Genomic DNA, 15,061 nt, shown 5'->3' on the forward strand with positions numbered 1-15,061 from the left:
TTTTTGAAAACAGAGTTGGTAAATTGATCATTTATTATTTATATTATTTTGCACACAATGATATTTATGGTTGGAACTGGCTTTAAATGAGTCACAGAAACAACAAAAAAAGGTGAGATAAGATGCAATGTTCCAACAAATTTCCACAGTGTTTCCCACCAACTACTATCTCTTTCTTAATTATTGGACATGATCTACAACGCTATATAAAAAATTTAAAAATTTAGATATAAATATTACAATTTGTACACACAAATTGGTTGTAAATGTTGGTGTTCTCAAAGCAGGTGCATTTATTATTATTTTTTATTTTTTTATAGACAATGGAAACAGGGGATTAATTGGAGAACCAGCTTATCTTCAACCAATTATCATTGTTTTACCATCTATTCGTCACTGAGAGAGCAAATTTAGTGTTACATTTAAATGGGATGAAAATTATAGTATTCCCGGTGCTTTTATTATCAAGAACAATCACACATCACAGTTCTTTCTCAAGTCGAGTCACCATCAATAATTTTTCTCAACAGAGGTCGTATTCATTTTTGATTGTAACTCTTGGGTCTATCCCTCATCGACAAATACAAATATGATCGTATCTTTTTTTCACAAATGATGTAAGTCATTTTCATATATTTTTCTCTAATATTACCATGTTAAAACTAATGATTGATTAGTCATTATACACCCACACACACCTATATATATATACACATATTTTTGTAGACGTACTTGCCAGAAAAGATACCAGCACCTTTGAAGCCATATAGAGATGAGAAGCTCTTGCACTTGAGAGGGGATGATGTCACTAGAAAATTTGAGGAATGAGATTGATACTACCATGATCTTGGAAACCCTGATCTTAGCTCTAACTTTGCCCGGCCTATTCTTGGAGGGTCAGAAGAGTATCCTTATCCTCGTAGAGGAAAAACAGGCCGGGAACCTACAAAAACTAGTAAAGTTAATAAATTATATAAATTTTCATTTAAAGGTCATGTCTCACTAATTGTTTTAACATGATATTATTAGATCCGAACTCGGAAAGTAGAATACCATTGATCATGAGTTTGGACATTTATATTCCAAGAGATGAGAGGTTTGGACATGTCAAAATGTCTGATTTCCTTGCATATGGAATCAAGGCCTTGGTGAAGTCTGTGTTTCCAGTACATAACTCCATCTTTGATAAGACCCCAAATGAGTTTGACTCTTTCCAAGATGTGTTGAACTTGTATGAAGGTGGATTGAAGCTTCCTCAGATTGATTTGATAAACCAACTTAAAGAACAAATTCCTTTTGAGTTGATCAAGGAAATCATCATTATCGATGGAGATGCACTTATAAAGTTCCCTGTGCCGCAAGTCATTCGAGGTATTTAAATATTTTTATAACGTATATCATTGAATATTAAATGTATAATTAGTTTTAGTGAAAACTAATGAGTTTTATTTTTCCTTAATTTGTCATGTATTGTTATATTATTACACAGAGGACAAGTGGGCATGGAGGACTGATGAGGAGTTCGGCAGAGAAATGTTGGCAGGAGAGAACCAGTCATTATCCAACTTCTCAAGGCAAATCAATCTTAACCTTTCAAATATATTAAACCTTATCATCATCTATTAAAAATTTCTATGTCTCTTGATCATTTAATGACTTATTTGGGTAATATTTGCGGGAATTTCCTCCAACTAGCAAGCTTGATCCCCGACAGATATGGAGATCAAACCAGCAAAAATTATCGCTTCTAACAATGAAAAACAAATTGAATGGTCTTTTCGTTGATGAGGTATAAATGAAATATATACATATATATATATATACAAAAATATATATACAAAATATATATACATCGATACACACATATTTACATTAATGAGGAATTATGATTCTCGTTTAATTTCACATCTTATTTATATATAACAACTATATTATTTATCTAACCAACTCGAATTAACAGGCATTAAACAACAAGAGACTCTTCATCTTGGATCATCATAACATATTAATGCCCTATCTCAAGAGAATCAATTTAATTGAGGGCACTAAGATATATGCAACAAGAACTCTTCTCTTCTTGCATGATGATGACACTCTGAAACCATTAGCAATTGAGCTAAGCTCGCCAAAAATCTCCCGACGAAAGTCTACACTCCTGCTCAAAAATGGCATATAAGGAGCTATTTGGCAACTAGCTAAAAGCTTTTTGCTACGATGAATGACTCGGTGTTCATCAGCTCATCAGCCATTGGTACCTATGTTTTGCATTGATTGTTTGTATTAAATAATTTTTATCAACTGTTACACTATTAACAATTTTATTTAAAATTTTTTTTTAGGTTGAATACTCATGCAGAGTTATGGAACCATTTGTTATTGCAACAAATCGACAACTTAGTGTGGTTCATCCGATTTACAAGCTTTTATATCCTCATCATTATCGTGACACAATGAACATCAATACTTTGGCACGGCAAACATTTATTAATGCTGGAGGTATTTTTGAGTCCACTTTTTTTCCTGGAAAATATGCAATGGAGATGTCTGCTGTGGTTTATAAAAGTTGGAATTTCATGGAACAGGCTCTTCCTGCTGATCTCATTAAAATGTACATGCATTTATTTCTTAATTTTTGAAAACATTTGAAATAGATTTTTTTTTAATAAAGTGGATAAACCACCAATTTATTAATAAAGAAGGGAACAGAGCAGTACAACAGGAAAGATCGCAAACAAGAAAAGTCTAGAAGAAAATAACATACTGAAATCCTCACCAGGGATGTGGAAAACAGTGAGCAAAAGTAAAACAGAAAGAAAGAGAAAATGAGACAAGCTGGGATGGTCAAGTCAACCGTCTGGAGACACAGGCCTGTCCAGCTACAAGGATAGGAGGACTACTCTCGATCGTAGCAGTGCACCGAATCGCCGATGAAATCGAGTGGGTCTAGTGCCCGTGAAGTTGAGGGAGCGCTTGATCCTCCGAGTGGCCCTCGGTGGTATCCCTGATGAAGGTTCTCTAAATCTGTTGAAAGCCAAGAAAGCAGCATATTAGCAGACTTGTATAAAATTGAAATAATAGGTAGGTAAGTAAGGTTAAAAATGCGATTATTTCTTTCAAGCCAAATATTCCAGATTATAACTCTAGAACAGAGGTCCCCAGGTTCCGACGAGAGAAAGTTAATGAGGGGATCCAAATGGTCCAAATATTAGATACTGAGGATGGGGAAGACTCGATATCAAGGTTCTGTCTGAAGAAGGACCAAATACGCTCCGCGTATGTGGGCCCCATCTTCCTTGTCCTCATTGATTTGTAAAAGCCATGAGAGCCCCGGATTCCTGGCCAAAGTTATGCAAACTTTTGCATAATTTCTTGAAGCTTGTCTTAAACTTGTCCTTGTTGCCATCTTGTTATTGACAATGGAGCCCAAGCCTTTAGCATCCTTTCTTCTATCCTTTTAGAGAGAGAGAGAGAGAGAGAGAGAGAGAGAGAGAGAAAGAGAGTTGTGATCTCCTCCGGCGAACTTCCGGCAAACCTCCGTGTCGAACCTTGTAGTCGTAGTTGCAAGTTTTCTTCGCCTCATCTTATCACTCTTCCAAAGTAATCATCTATGCCTTTGATAACCAAGCCATTTAACTTTATTGTTTTTCTTCTTCTCCATTTACTTCTTCTTCTTTCTATTATTGGTGGTGGTGGTTGCTAGCTCTAGGAGGTTTTGGAGCTTGGATTTTCGGGATGGTTTCTCCTTTCACCTCTCTTCACTTCTCTTTTCCCGACCATCGAAGTAAGTCCCCTAACCATGCTTGGATAAGTTTTGGTATGTCTTTAGTGCATGGATTTTCTTATGGTTGTTGGACTTCTATCTTTGTTTAGCTTGCCATGAGATGTTGTGAACTTCATGATTGTGTATAGCTCCATAGAAGGATTAGTGTGAAAGTTTCATGATCTATGATTATACATGTATTCTTCCAACCTTATTTAGGTTTCAGCTGGTGCACATTAGTGTTTTTAGTATAGGAAAATCTATGTTGACTGCATCCCTCATCCTTCTTTTGAAATTCTTTCTATTTCATATGTTGGATATGTATAAGTAGTTATATATATACCCCTATTCTATAGGTCTAGTTGTATAGCATTTGTTAAGTTGGTGGAATGATATTGCAAAGCTAAAAGCAATGTTTATTTCTGGTGATTATTAGTAGTGATAGTTTAAGAGAATGAGGGAAGCATTGTAGTGGAATGTGTTTAGATTGGATGGTGGAGATTTCTCATCAAGTGGAAATATTAGTTCAAGGCAAATGTCAAATGAGTGGAGGTTAAGCATTGGATCACTTTAAATTTAATCATGTTAATTATTTAAGCTTTTAGGGTGTGTTTTAAATTCCTGCATGAGTGCATGCAAGACAATTATTGTCATTTATTTATTTATCTTATTTTTTATTTTTTTATATTTGGTTTCTCTCTCTAGAGAATGTAAAAGTTACTTGATGAGTGTTTAAACTTGCGGTTAGTGTAATTTTGTTTTAACTATGGTAAATCGTTGGGTTTTAAGATTGTTTTAGGGAGTGGCATTGGATCTCATTTTTGGGCTTAAGCTAATATCAGGTAAGTAATCCACCGATAACTCCGTATTTTCAGTATTTGAGAAATTATTTTATTTGGTAAAATAATTATCTAGTATTTTTTTATTTTATTTTGAATATCTATTATTTTTGTTAATATTGATATTATTTAATTGGAATATGTATTTTGAGGCATTTTCTTTAATTAATTATTTTTGTTTAGTTGTTGACTTGGTAAATCTATATTGGTGTAATGCTAATTAAAGGATTGCTATTCATTTTAACTTGGTTGTTAATTTATTATTTATACTAAGTGTGCTATTACAGTCAAATGATTACTTCAACATTTATAAAATTCGTTTGTTTGTAGGCATGGGTTAATGATTCTGCTATCATTTGGATTGACTTAGTTAATTCCTTTATTTATTTATTTATTTATTTAATCATTTAATTTAGCTTTGAAGGAGCTGGTGTTTTGAATAATTTTAAATACTTTATGTACTTAAATATTTTTATATTTCATATATGGTTATCGATTTATTTCCCTTAAAGTGAGATTTTGATATTTATTAGTATTTTTGAATATATATGAATTTGAGGAATTTTAGAAATTTCTGAACTTGTACTCTGTAAATATTTTGTATCTGAATGTTTTGGTCTCCAAATGAGCGATATGCAACCCTGTCAGTGGGGGGTTAACCCTGACCTTGTCGACAAGTAATTTTGGAAAAATGAGACTGCAGTTTCGCACCGTGTCCGTTCGGTGAAATAATCAACGGCCACCTGGTATTCAGTCTCGGGTCACCGAGGGTAAATAAATGATTTTTGTTATTTTGGGCTCGGGTCTGTCATCGAGGATAAACAAATGACCTTTGGCACTTACAGTGAATTTGGAGACATACTCTCGATTTTGTTATCTATGCTTATCCTTTGGTTTTGATAATACTATTTGGTGCTATTGAATTTTGTACAAATTTCATATTCGCATTCCTGGTTTTCAAAATTTTGGTGAACGACTTACTTGGAAATATTCTTTTATTAGAATATTATACTCTGTATTTTGTTAAATTGTGATTTCGGAGACTTATGCTATTCTGAAAATCCGGTATACTTGAAAAGTCACTTTTGTAATTTCGGATTTAGTCTAACTATGGTTTGGAAACTTATGCTCATATTTAGAAAATTTTCTATATTTTTGATTTAAAACTTTGAATCTAGTGTTCTTTTGATTACAATATTCTTAAATAGCGGTATTACTTGAGAACTTTACCTCTGTTGAATTATCTATTTTGTATTAGTTTAAACTATGTTTAAACTTTGAATTATTCTTTATATCTGAATTCGAGATTTATAAACCCTGTTGTTTTAAAACAATTTCTGGATTACTTACTGGGCTAGTGAGCTCATGGATTCATTTTAAATCCTTTTCAGAGTTGTAGATCGGTGTGGATCTTGAAAGACAGTCAATAGATGTTGTCTTGTCCTACTGTAAATTTTGAGTTCTTGTCATTGTCTATTCTTGTATTTCTGTATTTTGTATTTTGTATTTTAGACTTCTATATCCTGGTTTTGTGTAATGTGTAGAGTCTGTAATCATGTAACTCAGTTGGGCTATTATAGATTTGCTTGTCCTGAATCGGATTCTGAGGCCTTGCAGGCCTATGAGGCTCACATCTTGTGGGTCTGCGGCCGTTTGTCTGCGTACCGGGTTCGGGGCGTGACAGCGTATTTGCAATCAAGAAAAAGATGTTCCACTGTTTCCGAGTTATTATGACAAAGAATGCATGTGTCAGTGGCATTAGGATTACAGCCTTTTTTGAATAGATTATCAAGAGTAAGAATTTTGTTTTCTCTGACCAACCAGCAGAACAAAGTGATTTTGCTTAGGGATTTGGATTTCCAGAAATGAGAATAAAGTTGACTTTGAAGCCCTCCGTCAATTAAGAAATTGTAGAATGATTTGACAGAGAAAATACCATTTTTTTCGAGAGGCAGGAATAAGAGTCCTCTTAGTAATTTATGCATGTTCGGAAAGGAGTAAGAACGGTGTTAATCCCAGCCCAGAAGAAGGATTTATTTCTTGGTGGATGTTGAAATAGGTATCCAGGTGATCCATTAAAAGAGTAGTTTGTGTTTAAGATCTTAGACCAACAAAAATTCGATGTAGTAGTGATCTTCCACCACCATTTTCCAAGTAAGGCTTTGTTGAACTCCTCGAAGATCAAGAATTCCCCATCCACCCATGAGACGGGGCGGCAAAATCCTTTTTTCCAAGCGACTAATCTGATACTCCTTAGATCCAAGATCAGGCCCCTTTCCATAAAAAATCTCTTCTAATCTTGTCGATCCCATGAATAACCCAAATTGGTAGTTTGAATACAGACATCCAGTAAATAGGTAGGGTAGAGAGAACAGAGTTAATAAGGGTTAGACGACCCCCCAGGGAAAGGTATAAAGCTTTCCAGGGAGTGAGTCTAGATCGGACAGAATCAATAAGTTTTGTCCAATCTTGTCGTCTAGGCCGTCTTCCAGAGAGGGGAACTCCCAAGTATGTAATAGGAAGACAATCCCTATTGCAATTTAAAATTCTTGCAGAAGAAGAGTGAGGTTGAAATCCAAAATTTGTGGAGTAAAGACAGCTCTTCGAAAAGTTTATTGAGAGTCCAGAACAACCTTCAAAGAGATAAAGAATTAATTTGATTATTTGAAGATCATCATGCCCTCCAGATGAGAAGATTATTAGATCATCCTCGTATTGTAAATGACAGATGCTATTAACATGGTCAATTTGAACTCCTGCTAGAACTTTGGAATTAATAGCGTGATTGAACATAGCACTGAGAGCGTCAGCCGCTAAAGCAAAAAGAAGAGGTGAGAGGGGATCACCTTGTCTTAAACCTCTTTTACAGCGTACATACCCTTGGGTAGTACCATTGATGAGAATTCGTGTTTTTGTAGTACTGAGAATGGTATGTATCCAATTAATCCAGCGACTGCCAAAGCGTCTAGCGGCTAGAATCTCAAGAAGGAAATTCCAGTCTAGTGAATCAAAGGCTTTCGCGAAATCAACTTTAAAAGCAAATCCGAGTTGTTTCTTTTTTTGAAGATTAAAAATCACTTCCTGAGCAGCAATAATGTTATCTGCGATGCATCTGCCTTTAATAAAACCAGATTGAGGATTATCGATTATAAAATTAATCACTTTACTCAACCTAGAGGCGAGGATCTTGGAAATGATTTTGCAAGTAGAATTGATTAGACTAATAGGTCTAAATTCTGAAACCTCAGTAGGAGCTTTTGTTTTGGCGATAAGCGCGATGTGAACCCAATTAAGGCGTTCAAAATTAATAGAACCATTGTAGAAGTCACCACAAAGCTTAATAAGGTCTTCCTGGATGAAATTCCAGTGCGTTTGAAAAAAGAATATCGGGAAACCATCAGGTCTAGGAGCCTTATCAGCATTTAATTCAAACACAGCTTGCTTAATTTCTTCTGTGGTGAAAGGTTGTTCGAGGGAAGAGAGGTCAACTCAATCCTTGAACTCAAATAGATATTGCCAATTGAGTAGGAATCTGTGGGTAGTTGGAGTACCGAGCACGGCTTGAAAGTGTTCAGTGAAGACTTTACCAATTTCATGATTTCCTTCAATCCATAGTCCATTACTGCGAATGCGGGGAATGAAGTTTTTGTTCCTTCTACCATTAGCTAGCAAGTGAAAGAATTTAGTGTTTGAATCACTCTCTTTGAGCCAAGTAATCCGAGAACGTTGTTTCCAGTAGATTTCTTCTTGTTTTAGAATAGTATAAAGCTCCGAGCGGATGAGAGATAAACGATTAATTTCAAATATTCATAAAAATTTGAAATAGATTTTTTATTATAGTTTAAAAATTTAGATATAGTTTATTATGAGTTATTTATATATTTTAAACAAATCATCAAGGCTTGTAGTATATAGGGAAATATATATTAAGTATTTGTTAGCAGAAGTAAGTTTAGATCATTAATTATAGCAATTGATACACCATTTCTACCTGCAAAACATATGGGATAGGAAATGCGGATAATCTTCTGATTTATTAATTTGTTTATTTATTTATCTATCATATTGCTGATATGATTTAATGCAACTGTGCTCTTTCGCCTATACAAGTTGGCTTTAATTTAAAAACGTCCATGTCAATTGTTACTTATATTAATTGATGTAGCATTCATTGATGATAAATTAGTTGCCCATGATTTATAAATATGTACTGTTTGCATATGGTGAGAGCAATAGGTCACTTCATCATGTATAAATAAACTTTGAACCATCCATATTTTATTGAAAAATAAAATAATACATAATGATTTAAATGATGATATAACCGTGATAAAATCAACAAAATTTAAAAAAAAATCTAAATTAATTATTAAGCCACACAACTTGTGAGTGAGATGGGCATAGAAGGCTAAAGTTGATAGCAATAGGTCACTTCAACAGATAAATAAATTGAACCTTCTACATTTTATTGAAAAATAAAATAATACATGATGATTTAAGTGATGATATAACCGTGATAAAATTAATAGAAATAAAAAAAATCTAAATTATTAAATTACACACTACTTGTGAGTGAGATGGGGACAGAAGGCTAACAATTAATAGCAATAGATCACTTCAACGCATATAAATAAATTGAAGCATCCATATTTTATTAAAAAAAATAATACATAATGATTTAAATGCTGATATAACCCTGATAACTTGTGAGTGAGTTAGGGATAGAAGGCTGGGAAGTATGAGCACACGCACTAGTCATGTCATGGCTATCATCCTTCGCAAATTCATATAAAAATAACCATAATTAAAAATTGTGATAACATCAAGTGCACAAGATAAAAAAAAAATTTATTAATCTCATCTTTTCACACTATTACAAATATATATAGCTAAAGCACATATATGTCAACAAAATGTGATTATTCTAATTAACCTCATATCCTCATTTTTAAATTAAACATGGTTTAGAGGAGTTGCAGTGGAGGATCCAAGCAACCCTAATAATGTCCAGCTGCTTATAAAGAACTACCCATACGCTGTAGATGGTCTTGCAATATGGTCAGCAATTCACACATGGGTCACTGAATACTGCACCATTTACTACCTAGATGATGCAACATTACAAGCAAACGTACAAGTCCAAGCATGGTGGAAAGAGATACATGAAGTTGGCCATGGTGACAAGCAGCATGAAACATGCATGGTGGCCTTTCATGAAGCTCGTCAGTGAACTAATTCACACATGCACCACCCACTACAAGAAAAAATGCTATTAGTTTGCTACACATATATTTGCGACACGTAAATGTGTCACAAATTTGCAACACAAATTGCAGCCATTTGTGACAAAAACCAAAAATGTTGCAGATATAACCAAATTGCGTCGCAAAAAATTGACCGTCCAAGAATGTCACAAATTTTGTCGCAAAAGTTTTTGCACCTACCATGTAATTGATTGTGACACATTAATTGTAACGATCTATTGGCGTCGCAGAATTTGTCGCAAACGTTGGCACCATGCATGCAATTGGTTTGCGACACAGATTGCGACACATTATTTGCAATGATTTGTTGGCGTCACAAATTGTGTCACAAAATTCGGACGGATATGAAATTGGTTTGTGACACAGATTGCAACACATTATTTCACTACACCAAAGGGGGCTTTTGGCGGCGTTTTTTAATGGGTTTTGCGGCGTTTATAAACGCCGCCACAATACCCCCGGCGAATCTAGAAAACGCCGGGAAACATGCCGCTGAAGTGAACGTCGGTAAATTAGCGGCGTTTAAACATAAAAACGCCGCCAAACTAGTGGCGTTTTATAAGCAAAACGTCGCTCTAAGCTTGTTTTGAAATTCTTGAATACGGCATTAATTTAGCGGCGTTTTAGTAAATAAACGCCACTAATATGGTGCCGTTTATTGTGAAAACGCCACTAAGTTGGTGGCATTTTTGTGTATAAATGCCACCAAAATAGTGCGTTTATTCACAAAAACGCCACCAAATTGGTGGCATTTATACACAAAAACGCCACCCAATTGGTGTCGTTTTGATGATACACGCCGGAATTTGGTGGCGTTTTTATGAATAAACGCCACTAAATTAGTGGCGTTTATACACAAAAACGCCACCCAATTGGGGTCGTTTTGATGATACACGCCAGAATTTGGTGGCGTTTTTATGAATAAACGCCACTAAATTAGTGGCGTTTTCCCTAATAAACGCCACTATGTTTGGCCATTGCTATATATAAATTAGGGTGTACATGCCAGCGTTTAATTCAAAAACACCGCTAATAAAAATTTTATTATACCATTTTTCCTGAATTTTGCCATTTTATTTTTGTTACATTTTCAAACAATAATACAACTACAACACCTGGAATATGCCTTGAAAACTAGAACAATCACATTATTTCTGTACACAAACATAGACAATTGTTGATATTCAATAATTTAAACCTTTAAAGTCGAACTTTTTTGATAGTCCAACGATAATAAAAAAAATACATAATAACCAAAATTAGTAAATATTTAGGTTTGTGATATATTCTTGTCTTGCACCAAATTAAACCATAACAAAACAAAACCATAGATAAAAAAGAGCTCCAAAGCATCATCAACACCACTATTAATCTCCCGAAAATTGATTCTGCAATGAAAAAAGAAGTTATGAGAAATTGATTTTCACAATGCAAATAAAATTATAACAAAATAGATACAAACATAGTAATATTGGTACTTTCTAAATACCTGTGACTGAGAAGTTGAGCCAGCTTCATTAACTCCAGGGATAGTAACTCTAGGAAACTGGTTTTGTAAAAACCCAAGAAGAGCATTATATTGAGCACGTTCTTGGTCCCGTTGAGCGCGTTCTTGGTCTCGTTGAGCACGTTCTTGATCATGCTCCTCTTTCATTTGTTGCATTTCTTGTTCCATTTGACGAAATCGCTCAACGAATTCATTTGATTGATTACTTGAGCTAGTAGAATTTCTATTACTTCTACATCCATAATAACTTTTGGGTGTTGGACCTAAACCAACACCCCTCACTCGGCCACATCTTTCTTTTCCAATAATTTCTGTCAAAATTTCAGTTTCAACTATTTGCATATCCTCATCTATTGTTTCACATTCAGCTAACTTCTCATTTGCCTTATCCTACATATATTGAAATAAACATTTTTAGAGAAGTAATATATTTCAAAATAAATTACAAAGTATGCAATACTATAAACATAATTATTACCATAATCTGTTCAGTTTCCACATTCATGTGAGAACCATCCTTTTTGCTATGAGTTGCTTTAAAAAATTCAAGCCGTCCTACTTTTCTTCCACTGCTAACCTCCTATAAGTAATTAAACAAAAATTTGTTTATAAAACAAACATCAAGAGATTAATTTTAACACATCATTGAAATAAAAATTAAAAACAACATTTAGAACTCAGTACTAACAATTTAATGCTTAATATATAATTACTTACCATTTCTTTTTCCTTTCTTGCAAAACTCTTTGACCCTGAGGTATGAGTATATTTTTTGTTGATTTCTACTTGCAACCCTCAAGCTTTTTCGGAATCCTACATAATGTCACGTATATTAAATTATAAATAATACGGATATGATAATTTTATAACGAGTATGTAAAATAACTATTCATACCTCTCCTTTCCTTGAATACCAAAAATCAACTAATTGTTCCCATTGCCATCGAATGGTTGCATCAGGATTTCTGTCCTTGTTTGCTTGCAAACCATCTTCTCGTTTGAAATGACGTTTTTTCAAATCATGCTTGTAATCTCTCCATTTCTTCCCGAAAGACTTTAGCACATACTCTCTCGAAATTTCAAGAGCAAATCATAATTATTTGAAAACATTACAATCAATTTAGTTTATTAATATAACTTAATAATGTTTCTATATTTATAGCTATACTATTTGAACAATTAATTTATGTGGATTTACCTCAATAAAATTGAACAATTCATCCTTCAATGTTTTTGGAACTTTATGCCAACTCTCATAATGGAGCCCAATTTGTTGACCAGTTCGAGCAAGCATGCTAAGAAATCCAGCCAATATTTGTGCTTCAGGTCCAATTGGTTGTCCCAAATGTTTTGCATTCACCAAAATCCTCTCTTCTTGTGGTAATGCCCACAATTCCTTCAAAGTAGTCCGACCTCTTTTTTTTTGTTGTCCATTCCTATCAACTACAATAATAAATATCTCAGTATAACATTAGAACATTAATGCAAACACAATAACTTATGACTAAAATTGAATATTTGAAATTAACCTGCATTTAAATTTATTGCTTCATTGACTGGGGGAACATTCTCTAAGCTGGTGCTATTATTTTGGTTTGGATCACCTTCATTATGATTTGAACCAGCTTAAGAAGATGGAATTAAGTAGTGAGGAGCAACATCAGGTATTGGAGCAGACCTACTAGAACCAACAGGGACTGATGGATTGGAGCTGCAGGTGTTGCTCTTTCTAACACCCACACCAACGTCACACTCATCGCCATTATTAGCAGCAGTTTCAGACAAGACCATTTTCATATCCTTCAATTTTAATTTTGGCATGTTTGTTCCTTGTCTGCATTATATCAATATAAACATGCTATCATAATTCAAAACAAGTTATTATATTGGGAAGTGATGCAAAGAAGCAATTAGAGTATGAAGATATGAGTCAGTCCAATTCAAACCTAACATGTTGTATGCAACAATCATAATTCACACGAAAGGTCCACATCCATTGATAGTAGCAATGTATTTAAGAATAATAAATTTGAAAAGACTCATCATTCAAAAAAGTAATAATAAATGAATGAATCACAAGTCTTAAACTTTATATCTAACACAGATATTTTATAATGAAGCCACAAAGAACTAGCTAGCATGCTAGCACTCATTATTAGTTAAAATAAAATGGAGATCCAATGTATAATAATAATAATAATAATAATAATAATAATAATAATAATAATAATAATAATAATAATAATAATAAGGTCATGCTATCAACATTTTGTAATATAATCCATTCTACAAAACTAATCCATTCTACTTATCCATTCATTTTCCGTATACAAGACTAATGTCTTTAAGTTTAACCTTATTAAACAAGGTAAGAAAATTAATTCAATCGTAATAACAAATCCACTAGACATTCAATGGTTCATATTTAGCAATCTAAATTTATCATTATATATCTATGGCAATCCTACTACTCCAGCAGAGTAAATAAAAAAATAAATAAAACAATAAGTCATTAACATGGACTAAACACAATACCTTCTTTGTCTGACTTGTGCAATAGCAGATTCAAATTGCCTCTCGAACTATTTCAAGTGTTTAAGTCCTTCCCAAAGCAAGTGCCTTTAATTTTAATTATTTACAAGTTAGTAATAATATACACCCAACATTAACATTATTTGCTAAAAATGTTCATCGATCATGACAAGCAAACCTTTGTGATTTATGCAAGCGAGTCTACTTTTACCTTCAAATTAGACACTTCCTGGTATTAATTTTGCATTATAACATTAAGAAATTAGACTGATGTGAACTAATTCATTATTGAAGGCTACAAATAAATAAAACACACAAACATACATTATTTAAGGATACAATATAACATTCTAAACTAACAGATACATACCAAGACATGCATTAAAAAAATAATGATAAATAAAGTGTCAATTTCTAGATCTAGATTACCTTATTTACAAATTTCCATATATATTATCTAATTTATTTAATGGGAAAAAAATCACTCCAAACGGAAAAAAGGATGATGGTGGTAATTGGTATTTTTATTGACACTGAATCTCTTTTATATGTAATATAAAAATATATTAAAATTTTAGTTTATATAGAATGAAATTATTATACCTATCAAACCAATCTGATTACAAAGCTTGATATAGGCAAATGGCACATCAACATATTGACATCATGATGAACATAATGAAGAATTTTCTTGCTAAAGAATAGATGCCATCATAGTGCCTCCATTCTAATCAATCTATAATTCACATATATAGTCATCCCACCAAAAAAGTTTCTAAATGATTTCAAGAAAAAACAAAAAAGATGGCATACATTAGTGAATTTGGCATTATTAATGAGAGAAAATCAAATGCTATATAGCTCAGCAAATCTAGCAGGAGTGCAATTAACATTCCAACATGATTAATATCAGGCAACAGAGATAAAGCAATGAGATTACAGTGTCAATAGGATTGATTGGCATTGAGGCTTAAGCCAATGTAAGTAAAAACTAATTAGTAAATCAAAACACATTCTCTACTTAAAATAAAATAGTTAAAATAGCAGAAACAACAAAATAAATCGACACTTCCTGATATCAATTCTGCATTATAACATTAATAAAATAAAACAAACACACTCACATTAGGCCAAATGTTTGAAAAGTACTTCATAGCAA

General features: G+C 33.2%; 1 pseudogene; it reads left to right on the forward strand.

Moving 5' to 3' along the window:
• The first annotated feature begins 739 nt into the window (after positions 1 to 739).
• The window catches only part of LOC120253955, a 31,064-nt pseudogene continuing 16,742 nt past the window's right edge, over positions 740 to 15,061 (forward strand).

Source organism: Dioscorea cayenensis, unplaced genomic scaffold (assembly GCF_009730915.1).
Source record: "Dioscorea cayenensis subsp. rotundata cultivar TDr96_F1 unplaced genomic scaffold, TDr96_F1_v2_PseudoChromosome.rev07_lg8_w22 25.fasta BLBR01000256.1, whole genome shotgun sequence".
In the NCBI taxonomy this organism is placed as follows: domain Eukaryota; kingdom Viridiplantae; phylum Streptophyta; class Magnoliopsida; order Dioscoreales; family Dioscoreaceae; genus Dioscorea; species Dioscorea cayenensis.